Raw genomic sequence first — 14,678 nt, 5'->3', positions numbered from 1 at the left:
CATTCAAGAACCCATTCATATGGTTACCGCATAATTCATCCTTTTGACCAACGATGCTCAAGATGACCTAAAGTGAACTGTCACACTTTGGTCCGGTCATCCATATTGTATTTCAATTAATTAAATTCAAGTGACCAATCACTTGGTTTACCCTGGCCAAGGTTTTACTAAATTGAAACACAGCGAAACATCAACTCCTATAATCTGGTGCGGTCAATCCCTTCTTGACTCATACACAGACTTCGCGAGTACTTGACTGCACCCAGCAACTTTTCAATATCTGAATTAGAAATTCAGATCGTTCAGTGCCAAAGTACAGTGAGTTGCTTGCAAGTCACCGTGATAGTCTCAGGTCTAAGGGATACTTATGCCCATATGCTTTGTGAGCTAACTCCTGACAGTGAAGTGCTCAACAGGTGAGTCACTGTTCAGCGACGATGTACTCCTACATCTCACCTATATGCCATACCAGTGTCTCCACACTCCTTGGTTAAGAGGACAACCAACTAAATGACATACAACGACCTATACTTGACATAGCTATTGTCCAATTAATAGCTTGTCAATCAGTCGCGAACCAATTTAAGGACTAAATGATAAAACCTCCTTTACTCACTAAATTAGTCCTAAGGACTTCATCACAATACACAGGAGTTCCTATTTGAAGATGCAACACTTGTGATGAAAAGAATGCCAGAATAGATTTTATTATTCATTAAATAAAATATATACATTATTCTTACAATAAAAATTGGCTTTGGGACACAATTCCCAACAACTCCCACTTGAACTAAAGCCAATTTGTACAGTATCTAATACCCATCTTTGATTTGTGATAATCGAACTCCTTTACAGAAAGGGCTTTAGTGAATGGGTCAGCTAGGTTCTCCTTTCCATCGATCTTTTGAAGATTGACGTCACCTCGTTCCACGATTTCTCGTACAAGGTGGTAGCGACGCAGAATGTGCTTGGTTCTATGGTGGGACTTTGGCTCCTTTGCTTGTGCAATGGCTCCAGTATTGTCACAATACAAAAGAACTGGACCGTTGATTGAGGGAGCAACACCAAGTTGATTTACAAACTTCTTGATCCAAACAGCTTTCTTTGCCGCATCTGATGCAGCAACATACTCTGCTTCGCATACAGAATCGGCTACTGAATGCTGCTTGAAACTTTTCCAGCAGACTGCTCCTCCATTCAGGGTAAACACAAATCCTGACATACTCTTACTGTCATCATGGTCTGACTGAAAACTAGAGTCCGTAAACCCCACAAGTTTTAAGTCAGATTCTCCATAGATTAACATTGGTCCTTAGTATTTCTTAAATACTTAAGGATGGTTTTCACCACCTTCCAATGGTTCTCACCCGGATCAGACTGATACCTACTCGCTACTGCTAGTGAGTAAGCAACATCCGGTCTTGTACATATCATGGCGTACATAATAGAACCTACTGCAGAAGCATATGGGATTCTACTCATACGCTCTCTTTCTTCGAAAGTTGTCGGACAATCTTTCTTAGAGAGAGAAATTCCTTGGCCTATCGGAAGATAGCCCTTCTTGGAATGCTCCATGTTGAACCGCTTCAACATAGTGTCGATGTACGTGGATTGGGACAATCCAAGCAACCTCTTAGATCTATCTCTATAGATTTTCATCCCTAGGATGTAGGATGCTTCTCCCAGATCCTTCATGGAGAACTGTGATGACAGCCAGAGTTTCACATTTTGTAATGCAGGAATGTCATTCCCAATTAAGAGAATGTCATCCACATACAACACAAGAAATGTGATCACTGAACCGTTAACCCACTTGTAGACACAAGGTTCTTCTTCGTTCTTAACGAAGCCATATGTTTTGATAGTTTTATCGAAACGTATGTTCCAACTTCGAGAAGCTTGCTTAAGTCCATAAATGGACTTTTATAGCTTGTATACTTTGGACTCGTCTATGGATGTGAAACCCTCAGGTTGTATCATATACACCTCTTCTTCCAGCTCTCCATTTAGAAAAGCTGTTTTCACATCCATTTGCCAGATTTCATAATCCATATATGCTGCTATAGCTAGCATGATCCGAATAGATTTTAGCATTGCCACAGGGGAAAAAGTTTCGTCATAATCGATACCATAACGTTGACGATATCCCTTGGCAACCAGATGGGCTTTATAGGTCTCCACCTTTCCATCTGCGCCTCTCTTTCTTTTGAAAATCCATTTGCACCCTATGGGTTTTATCCTTTCGGGTGGATCAACTAGTGTCCATACACTATTGATTTCCATGGACTCCATTTCGGATTTCATGGCATTAAGCCACAACTCAGAGTCGGACCTCTGCATAGCATCCATATAGGTGATCGGATCCTCATTGTTCTCATCGAGCTCAATAGGATCCGCGTCATGGACCAAGAAACCGTAGTATCTATCCACTTGATGCGGTACTCTACCGGATCGCCTTAATGGTGCTTCTACATTGGGCTCCGGGTTTGATCTAATCAAAACCGATTCTGTGGGTTCAGTAGATTGTGTTAAATCTTCCACCTGCTGAACTTCACTAAGTTCAACCTTAGAGGCAACAATTCCTTCACCAAGGAATTCCTTTTCCAAAAATGTTGCCTTAAGTCCTACGAACACCTTTTGTTCATTAGGAAGGTAAAAGTAATAACCCCTAGTTTGCTTGGGGTACCCTACAAAATAACACTTATCGGACCTAGGACTCAGTTTGTCAGTTTGAGAACGTTTAACATAAGCCGGACATCCCCAAATCCTAAGGTATGAAAGTGTCGGCTTACGCCCAGTCCATATCTCATATGGAGTCTTCTCAACAGACTTACTTGGAACCTTATTTAGTATTATACATGCAGACTCTAAAGCATAACCCCAAAAAGATAGAGGCAGACTAGTAAACCCCATCATGGATCGAACCATGTCTAACAGAGTTCGATTCCTCCTTTCGGATACACCATTGTGCTGAGGTGTTCCTGGAGGGGTCCATTGTGAGAGAATCCCATTCTCCTCTAGATAAGTCAAGAAATCACCGGAAAGGTATTCTCCTCCTCGGTCTGACCGAAGGATCTTAATACTCTTTCCAGTCTGTTTTTCTACTTCATTACGAAATCGTTTGAACATTTCAAATGATTCCGACTTATGCTTCATCAGATAGACATACCCAAACCTGGATAGGTCATCTGTGAAGGTTATGAAGTAGGCATAACCACCTTTGGCACTTACGTTCATAGGTCCACATACATCAGTATGTATGAGGCCAAGAACATCGCTGGCTCGTTCACCCTTTTCTGAAAAAGGTGACTTGGTCATTTTACCCAGAAGACAGGATTCACAAGTTGGCAATGATTCACAATCATTGATTTCTAAAATGCCTTGTTGGGCTAACCTGTTTATCCTGTTTTTGTTTATATGACCAAGCCGGCAATGCCATAAATAGGTTTCATTGACTTTATCTAATTTAGGGTGTTTATTAGATGTGTACATTACATTCACAGGCAATGATAGAGTATAAATGCCATATTTCATTTGTCCACTGAAAATTTTAGTATCATTCAAAATGATATCACAAAATCTTTCATTTATATAAAAGGTATAACCATTCTTGGCCAAAAAGCCTACAGAGATGACATTCATCAAGAATGCTGGACAAAAGTGACAATCATCTAACATAACTACTCCAGACTCAAAAAACAACTCAATGACTCCTAAAGCTAGGACTGGAACAGATCTTCCATCATCAACATTTAGGAATCGATCGCCGTTCTTGAATCTTCTACTTACTTGAAGTCCCTGCAAAGAATTGCAAATATTAATTGGACTTCCGGTATCCAATACCCAGGTAGTAGAATCATAAACAGAAAAATTACAAGGTGTTATCATATAATTACCTTGTGCAGCAACTGTTTGCTGCATTTTCTTCTTTGGCCTATTTGGATCAAGGGACGCTAAATAAGCCGGACAGTTCCGCTTCCAGTGACCCTGCTTCTTGCAGAAGAAGCATTCTGCCTTACTCTGATCAGATTTCTGCTTCATAGTCTGTTTGGGCTTAGAAGCCCCAGCACGAACTTTATTTACCTTCCTTTTCTTTCCTTTCTTAAAGGAAGAACGACCTGCAGAAGTTCCACCCACCACATTCACCGACCCCTTAAAGAGTTGGTGATCCTTCTCATAGGTCTGCAGTAAACCTAGCAATCCATGATAGGATACTGCAGGTTTAGTCATTCTATAATGACTAAGGAAGGTCAGGTAGGATTTGGGAAGTGAGTTCAAAATAGCATCCTTGCCCAATTGCTCGTGCAAAGGAAAACCAAGTTTACTCAGGAGATCAATTTTCTCGACCATGTACAATACATGTTCTGTGATTGATTCCCCTTCACTCATGCGGGCATTGAAAATCGCACAGGAGGTCTTATGTCATTCGACATCATCAGGTGTCCCGAAAGACTCTTTCAACATTTGAAATATTTCCACAGGCTGTGCTTCTTCGAATTTACGACTAAATTCATCATTCATCGAAGCCCTCATGATGCAGCGTACGGTAGTGCGATCATTAAGCCACTTCTGATAAGCGTCTCTGATTGCACGTGGTGCATTTGCTGCAGGTTCCTCAGGTGCTGGATCCAATATCACATATAGGATCCGCTCGTGCTCTAATACAATTTTCAACTTCCGATACCAGCTATCGAAGTTAGGTCCATTAAGTTTATCGTTGTCTAAGAGTGTTCGGAGGGACAAAGAGTTAGCCATATCTGAAAGGAAAAAACCAGAGCTAATTAGTATATGATTTATTTTAATTCTAAAGACTTGGACTTCAGTCTAAAGATTTCTTCCCACTATTTTAGTCAAATTTTTAGCCTCTACCTTTAATTCGAGGAATTACTTTAATTCCTTAGCGGGTACTAGAATCCACATGGACTGTATACAGGCCCGAGGAAAGCTCGGCCAACCCATATGCATCTAAGGGTAGGTACATTACCAATTATTTCTCTAAATAATTTCTAGTATTTTATTTTGCCCCAGGTGGTAATCAGTAGGCGGAGGCCTCCACTGAAAATCCTGGTCAGATCCAACCATTAATGAACTAACTCGATGACACTACCTAATGTATGATCAGGCCCGAGGAAAGCTCGGCCAACCTAATCACAATCAGATAGCTCAAAGAGCTATCATATAATGAAGGATAATTCCAATATTCAGATGAACACCAGACGGAAGCGTCCTGCATGTCCAACTGAAATACTGGACCAATTATCATCCATTTTAATGGGAGGCTATGACCTAGTTATCTATATAACTATATCATTTTAAGGACCTAATAATTTAGAGAATTTTAGAGAGACCGATAATTCTATATCCTCCCACTGACTGCACTGAGTCATATAGAGGACATAGAATTTCATTGGTCTATGGACATCTAAATCAGTCATACTGATTTCCTTATTGACATGGGTGAGTACCAAGTCTCAAGATATCTAAATCAAAACTTGAACGACCACATTGGCCAGGTAAGAGAGATCACGGGAGGGTTCCGCCATTAACCGTCTTTCCTAGACACCAACAGAGTTGGCCAGGAAAGAGGTAGCCCCAATTAATAACCGTAGATCCAACTTGCCTTAGACACCAAATGGTATGTCAAGTTGATTTAGATAGTCATTGAGAACTCAGGCTCGACCACTGAGCCACAATCAGATCCAATTGAAGTGTTTGGACATGATCAACTAAACTATTGAGTTTGATCAAATTAGAAAAATGAATTTAGTCTAATACAACTATTGATTCCAAGTCAATTCTAACATTAGGTCTAACCTAATCAACTAATCTGATTGTGCTAACCCATGCCCCAAAACCCATGTTCAAATTTAAATTTTAATTCGAATTTCAAATTTTGAATTTTAAATCTTTATTTGAAATTCAAATTTCAAATTTTAAATTCAACATTTAATTCTTTATTAAATGTATTATGATCATGGATTCAAGGTGTCAATTTATTCCAAATATAAACAATTTATATTTAAACTTTGTGGTCATAATAAATTTAAAACTGAAATTTCATAAACATCAATTATGCATAATTTCACAAAAATAAACTATTTATTTTATGATACAAATTAATCTCAATTTTGTGCTAGGACAACCTTTTCACTATAAGGGGTTAACCTTATAGCAGGACAACCTTATAATTCAGCACAAGATTGATATTTTATCAATAAATCTAGATCTAATCTAAATTTAAAAATTAAATCATGCATAATTCTAGATATTATAGGCCAATTCCATCGGCCAACCTGGCTCTGATACCAATTGAAGGAAATATATCCCGCAAAATCCGATAAAATCGGATGCCAGGTCAGAAAATCAGTTTTAAAATTTTATCTATTTATTTATAACAGGTATAAATAAATAACATAACTATATTATGTTTACCATACCTCGATCCCGCAGCAGAAGATGGTCAAGGTACTCAGGAACAGAATCTGGTACAGGGCCAAGTGCTGGATCAGATACTGGATCAGATGCTAGATCTGGTACTAGATCGGGAACTGGATCTGGAACTGGATCTGGTGCCGGATCTGGTACTGATGGATCTGGTGCTATGCGAGGCCCGGATGTACGGACCCTCTACTTCACACGCACGCCAAGAAATACAGGAAGGTAGGATGATGTCTGTATAGTGCAAAAACCCTTTTGCAAATAAACCCCTAGAAGAAAAGAATTTCAAAAATTCTTTCTTCCCTTTTTTTTCTTTCTTTTCCTCTTTCTTCCCGTTTCCTTTTTCTCTCTTTTACAGGCTACTCAAAAGATCATGAATCTCCCCTCTCCCCAGATAAAATCTCTAGCTCAGAATGAAGAGAAAGCTAGCCTATTTATAGGCAAAGACAAGGCTGAACCAGGGAAGAGAAAACGCCAAAAGGGAAGAGTGAACGCCAAACGTTTCATGATTTTATTGAATTTTTTGAACCGTTTGATTTCAATTAAATCAGTCCTATATTAAAGAGGTTTCAAAACCGAAGAGACACGTCTCTTCGGATCTTCAAATGGTTGCAGGATGAGGAAGATCAAGCGGTCAATTTATGTGTTCGGAAGAAGGGAAAAAACGTGGTTCACGGGAGAATGTTTCAGCAGAAAAAGTGGTTCACAGGCTTATATGGACCGAAGAAGAAACACAGAAACGAGTCAATTAATTCAGGAGGGCATCTAAGTAAATTCCCAATTCAAATTGACTTTTCTTAAATGGGTTAATTCAAATGGGCTGAATTAAAATGGGCTTGGGTCCATTATTAGTTCTAAACCAAATTGAAGACCAATTTGAAAGATTTTGGATCCGAAAAAATTCCACATGAATCTGATTCATGTTAACTCCAATTAGTTCAATTTTCAGATCAATCCGAGTCACACTTGGACTAGAATAAATATGGAATAAATTCTAATAAAATCATCATTAAGCCCAATTACATTTATTTGAATCCAATTCAAAACCATACTCAACAAATGAGCCCAAATCAATTTCAATTACATTAATTGAAACTTGATTAAGCCAGAATACAGACATAATCAAATACACATCCATAAAATTCAGTATGTACCTCATGTTCAGTGCTAGCTGAACATAGACAAAACCAAATCTCACATGACCCACAATTTAATTCTCAATTAAATTGGATCAAGTCCTTCCTACTTAACTTGACTTATGTGCGTGACTCCGATAGGTTCGAACACTAAGCCGGTAGTACATGAACCACTTCATGCACTAATCGAGGTGACCATCTAGCAATGATATCCGACGTCCGGATAGGTCGAATATGCAAAGCAACATTCAAGAACCCATTCATATGGTTACCGCATAATTCATCCTTTTGACCAACGATGCTCAAGATGACCTAAAGTGAACTGTCACACTTTGGTCCGGTCATCCATATTGTATTTCAATTAATTAAATTCAAGTGACCAATCACTTGGTTTACCCTGGCCAAGGTTTTACTAAATTGAAACACAGCGAAACATCAACTCCTATAATCTGGAGCGGTCAATCCCTTCTTGACTCATACACAGACTTCGCGAGTACTTGACTGCACCCAGCAACTTTTCAATATCTGAATTAGAAATTCAGATCGTTCAGTGCCAAAGTACAGTGAGTTGCTTGCAAGTCACTGTGATAGTCTCAGGTCTAAGGGATACTTATGCCCATATGCTTTGTGAGCTAACTCCTGACAGTGAAGTGCTCAACAGGTGAGTCACTGTTCAGCGACGATGTACTCCTACATCTCACCTATATGCCATACCAGTGTCTCCACACTCCTTGGTTAAGAGGACAACCAACTAAATGGCATACAACGACCTATACTTGACATAGCTATTGTCCAATTAATAGCTTGTCAATCGGTCGCGAACCAATTTAAGGACTAAATGATAAAACCTCCTTTACCCACTAAATTAGTCCTAAGGACTTCATCACAATACACAGGAGTTCCTATTTGAAGATGCAACACTTGTGATGAAAAGAATGCCAGAATAGATTTTATTATTCATTAAATAAAACATATACATTATTCTTACAATAAAAATTGGCTTTGGGACACAATTCCCAACACAATCAACCATTGAAAAGATTAAAACACTAACATGTGAACCCATGTCGATCCTAACACATGAAAACACATATGTACCATACCCCCATAATGCAAGCAAACACAACCTACACTGAAAGAGGTACAGATTAAGTACAAGTCAATAAGTATATATAGCACGCACATGTCTACAGTAACAAATCAAGAATATAGAATAAAGTCTACCAAGTAAAATATTCATTTGCTGACATGTCAACCCTGACGGAGATGAGATCATAGTGGCTAAACGCCCATATGGAGGTAGATATAACGACACACCCACATCGTTATAACGATGCATCCATGGCGCAATCATCAGTCATCACACCTTTGCAAGGCATGAAACCAGCTCTCGTCTCTAGACGTTGAAAAAACAACTTCCATGTCTGCACCAACTAAGACAGCTTCTTCAGCCCACTTCTTCTTTTTCTTGTCCGTTTGATAGATCATAATCTTCATACGTAGAAGGCAGCTTAATTTGCTATAGAAGTTGCTAGTGCTCGTGCTAAAGATATTACTAATCGAGATATAATCTTGGCGAGTTAGATAATTTTCTCATCTAGTTATGTAAGACGTCCTATCATTTCGTTACTCATTGCTTGTATTGCTTGTATATTTGGACTACAAACTAAGGCTCCCATAAATATAGAGAATAAAAGTTTTGATAATAATTTGATTTGATTGGAGAGAAGGAAGAATTTCCTCAATCTGCTCAATTCGAATCTCTCAAAAAAATTTTAGAAAAAAAAAAAAAAAAGAAAGTAGAGTTTAGATCTTTTTTTTCTTTCATTGATGATCAATTAACGATTTCAAAATTAAGGTACATGTTCTCTATTTATATAGTGAGTTCCTTTTTTTGCACAATTTGGATCGAATTTTTCTCCTAGTTCGAATAAAACTAGCTTTCCAAAATAGACATAACTAGTAGAAATAAATACAAAAAAGTTAAAATCCTATAAGAGGGAGATCTCAACTCCTACATTAACTTTATCTTCTATTGTTCTGTCTAATTCTTCCTAGATTAGGAGATCGTTCAATCAAATTCTTTTTCAAAAGAATTTTTTTTTTATTGACCTATTTTGGAGCCCAAATGATGGAATTTTAGCCATTTTTAATCTCCTAGGAGATTAGCGCTACATCGTGGATTTCGAAAAGTTATTCAATTTAGAAAATAATTATCTTGATCGGACGTCGTATGAGCAAAATATAGTTTCTTAAAGTTTGGCTTGCATTTTGGTTTTTCGATGTTGGCTCTTGAACCCTATCCAATCCCACTAATAATGGCCATGATGAATTACATCGAGTTTAGTGATCCTTCTACATCATGACTGAAGTATAAACATTCTTCGCATATATTTCATGACTATGTATCCTACACACGTGTCTAGGCTTCTCCCGCCTACATGCATAAATTGGTTTAGAAAGTTCCTTAGTGGGTTTTTTGCAGCGAAATAATTTTTGGAAGATATATCGCTTCTACTATTGAAAGGGTAGGCTTATTATGTGAAGAACAAGTGCAGGAAATAAGTAAAAGAAATAAGATGCAACATTGAACTTCACAGTATTTCGTGACATAAATCTATTTCACCAATTTATACTATGTGGAAGGATATTCTGCCACATGGTATAGACTTCAATTCCATGTTCCATTTTCGTGCACGGCAAGGTTGTTCTGCAACTAACCATAGGATTGGAAGTGGGCTTACGCTAGCCACAGACCCGTGGGTTGGGCCGACTTTGGGATGGGCTATAGGCAAGGCCCAAGTCAATTAGAATTGGGTTAAAGCTTAAAATTAGCGTCCACCAACATTTAGATTCGGGTAAATATTTGGATGAGCCTAAGCTTGAGTTCAAACCAGACCTGGAAATTAAGCTCGAACCAAACCGCAAAACTAAGCCCCAAATCCGTTACAATGATTTTTCTTTCATGTTCTTGTGAATGATTAAATGAAAATTGAAGATCATATGTATTATTATATACGTTTGACAAACATTTCCAATTTATTAGTTTGATGGTTTGAGAGAGATTGAAGATGCTTATAGTTAAAATGCAATTATAGGGGCATGGCCCGGCCTAGCCGGCTCGTTTCCCACCACCTTATTTGATACATGATAGGAAATCATGCTGAAACTGGGAATCAATCATCGCTAAAACAGAGAATCAATGCTGATTGTTCGAATGGAAGGAAACTTAATGCAGAACTGGAAGATCTCGCTGGGCTAGAGCATTTGGATGTGAGAGATCTCGCTAGGTTGGAGCATTTGGACGTGGAGGATCCCATAAAAACAGGAGTAGATAGCGATGGAGTTGGAGTTAATAACTCCTAATGTTGGACAGCTTGTAATTGTGAATAAAACCGCAACTAGGAGCGTTGGATCAAGAGAATGCCCAAGGAAGAGTTGGATCACAGTTTGTTTGCCTCTGAAATTCGTTGAATCAAGTCTAGAGTCTTTGTTTTTGATTCTGAATTAAGTCAGGATTAGTTCCCATGTTTGCTTTGTTTTCGTTTTAGGTTGGGTCAGGTTTGATTAGTTTTAATTTTGAATTCTGGTTCAATCCTAGTTGGAGTAGGAGTCCTATTTGTTTGGTTCAAGGGCTAGGGTATGCATAGCCTATATAAGGCATTGCTAAAGGTCTTGAGTTCTTCTTCTTGATGTTATTTTTGAGCCGTCATGGAATGAAAGAAATAATCAGAAAACTTTGTTTTGGTTATCTGAATTTCGGAACCTATTTCATGCTCTGTTTGAATTAGCAAACAGAGTTTGCTTGGGATTCACAGCTTCTCCCTTGACCTGAAATCCTATTCTTCGGATTCAGCATTGGTGAATCTCAATCCTGCACTTCCTGCCATATCAATTGGTATCAGAGCAGGCTTTTGTTGTGGCGATGGCAAACGACAGCATTGGGAGTATCCATCCCATCGACGGAGATCATGGGATGCCGACCCTTAGGGCGGTGGTTTGCAACCTTGAAGACGTCGTGCGAAACATCCAACAGACGCTCAACGAGTTGCAGATAACACTAGGGAACCCAATCAGAATCGGGTTCAGGCAGGCAAGAACTTTCCTCGTGGCCAACCAGTGCCAGCGCGTAATCCTCCCCATCAACGTAGGTAGCATGTCTACTTGGAGTCATCCAACGAAGAAGACGAATGATTGGCCTTCGGCGAGTTCAACGGGCTGCAATAAAGGAACAACGCAAATTCCGTGGGTCATAGGCCCGAAAGGATTGAACGAAACCGAAGGCCAATCATTCAGTAGCAATCTACACATCGAAGGTTTCTTGAATTGGGTGGCTGAGGTCGAGAAGTTTTTCCATTACATAGAGGTCCTGGATCAGAAGAAGGTGAGGCTTGTTGCATACAAGTTAATGGGTGGAGCATTTACATGGTGGGAGCAATTGCAACATAATCGTATGCCGCAAGAAAAGATACAGATCACCACCTGGCATAAGATGAAGCAGTATCTGCGAGGTCAATTCCTCCCGCCCGACTACGAGCAGACGCTATATCATCAGTATCAAAATTGCCAATAGGGCCCTCGAACGGTGACCAAGTACATCGATGAATTTAACCGTCTCAATGCCCGTAACAATCTATCAAAGATGAAAAATCAGCAGATGGTAAGGTACATCAGAGGATTCAAGCCGACCATCCAGGATTAGTGGATCTACATCTAGTGTGGAGCCTATCTGAAGCCACAAGTTTGGCCTTAATACTTGAGGCACAGGCAGCACGGAAGTTGAGCCAGTTTCAGCCCACGAGTCGGGCATCTTCCTCACACTCCACCATGTGGCGGCCAGCCTTAAAACTTAAGGCACAGGCGGCACGAAAGCAGAAGGCCATTGATGTGGCGGCTAATTCGGGCCAACCGCCACCAACATCTACGACCAGAGGTGCTAGAAATTTCAGCAAATAGCCAGCGGCCCCGAAAGGTAGCAGCAACCTCTACGAAAATCCTATGCCCATCAAATGCTACAGGTATCAGGAGGTCAGACATCGATCTAATAAGTGTTCGAAGCAGCAATCAATGCATATGATTGAGACAGCTGAAGAAGAAGGAGAAATTCACGAGGATGAAGGGCAAGAAGATGAGGAGCAGTTTGAGGATGACAACATCGTGGTGATGGCGTCTGATCAAGGGACTCTAGCTACTTTTGTGGTTCAGCACATATTATTCACTCCGAAAAGGGAGGAGATATCGCAGCGCCATAGCATCTTCAAGATCCGTTATACAATCAATAATATGGTGTACAACGTGATCATCGATGGTGGCGGTAACGAGAACATCATCCCTTTAGCTTTGGCCCACGCATGAAGTTGAAAATGGATAAACATCTATCTCCTTACAAGATTGGATGGATTAAGAAGGGTCTGAAACGAGAGTGGACAAGGTTTGTAAGGTGCCATTGTCCATTAGGTGGTACTATAAAGACGAGATAGTGTGTGATGTGGTGGATAGGGACGCATGCTATGTTCTACTTGGATGTCCATGGCAGCATGCTACAGATGTTACATACAGAAGTCGGGACAACATCTACCTATTCCTATGGTAAGGTAAGAAGATTCTACTAGTGCTAATGAACGAAAGATCTACCCCGAAGCTTCTAAAGTGGAGGGGAAGTCTTTTCTCATTGTACCAGAAGATCAATTTGTGGAAGATCTCAAGAAGACTAACGAGATCATGGTGTTGGTCGACAAAAGAGAAGACACCCCTACCCCACAACTAGTACTGAAAGACTTTAGGGTGATAAACCGGATTTTGTACCCATCCTCTTCCTAGCTTGGTCAGTACAATGATGACTCTACTGCTGGACTTCTAGTGGATGAATTGATTGAGAAACAGCTATATCCAAATATTAACTCGAGGGCGAGTTATTTTCAAGTGGAGGGGACTGATACATGATAGAAAATCATCACTGAAATAGGGAATCAATCATTGCTGAAACAGAGAATCAATGATGATTGTTCGAATGAAAGGAAACTTGATGCAGAACCGAAAGATCTCACTGGGTTGGAGCATTTGGACATGGAGGAGCATTTGGACACAGGAGATCTTGCTAAGCTAGAGCGTTTGGACGTGGAGGATCCCATAAAATTAGGAGTAGATAGCGATGGAGTTGGAGTTAATAACTCCTGATGCGGGATAGGTTGTGATCGTGAATGAATCTGCAGCTGGGAGTACTGGATCAAGAGAACGCCCAAGGAAGACTTGGATCACTATTTGTTTGCCTCTGAAATTTGTTGAGTCAAGTCTAGAGTCTTTGTTATGTTTTGATTCTGAATTAAGTCAAGATTAGTTTCCATGTTTGCTTTGTTTCTGTTTTAGGTTGGGTCAGGTTTGATTAGTTTTAATTCTGAATTTTGGTTCAATCCCAGTTGGAGTAGGAGTTCTATTTGTTTGGTTCAAGGGTTAGGGTATGCATAGCCTATATAAGGCATTGCTAAACGTCTTGAGTTCTTTTTCTTGATGTTATTTTTGAGCTGTCATTGGAATGAAAGAAAGAACCAGAAAACTCTATTTTGGTTTTCTGAATTTTAGAACCTGTTTCATGCTCTATTTGAATAAGCAAAACAGAGTTTGCTTGGGATTCACAGCTTCTCCCTTGAACTGAAATCCTGTTCTTCGGATTCAGCGCTTGTGATTCTTAATCCCACACTTCTCGCTGCATCATTATTCCCTTATCTCATATGCTACCCATATTCTCCTATTCCTTTGGACTTGTCTATAGCGTCTTGACGCAATCTCGATTCTTGTTCCCTCCCAAGTATCTATTCTTCCATCGACTTTTGTTCTTGGATCGCTCTGCTCGATCTAGTTGCGTTACTCATTTGGTTTGCCTTTGATTGATTTATTCTTATTTGGAATATTGTTAAACTTTTGTTGTTGGGTTTTCTCTATAGTTCAGAATTGTCCCATAATTTTTTTTCCCAATATTACTATGTTTTGTGCCCTCATCCGACCTAGGTACAAGAGGGAACTCGCTTCGCCTACCTCTTCGCTCGATCTTGGTAGATGGTGGCAAGCCGACGAGGTCAATCACACTACTAATCTAATTGAGGTTGA

Source organism: Phoenix dactylifera, chromosome 18 (assembly GCF_009389715.1).
Source record: "Phoenix dactylifera cultivar Barhee BC4 chromosome 18, palm_55x_up_171113_PBpolish2nd_filt_p, whole genome shotgun sequence".
NCBI classification, from domain to species: Eukaryota; Viridiplantae; Streptophyta; class Magnoliopsida; order Arecales; family Arecaceae; genus Phoenix; species Phoenix dactylifera.
This window is presented reverse-complemented; position numbering follows the sequence as displayed.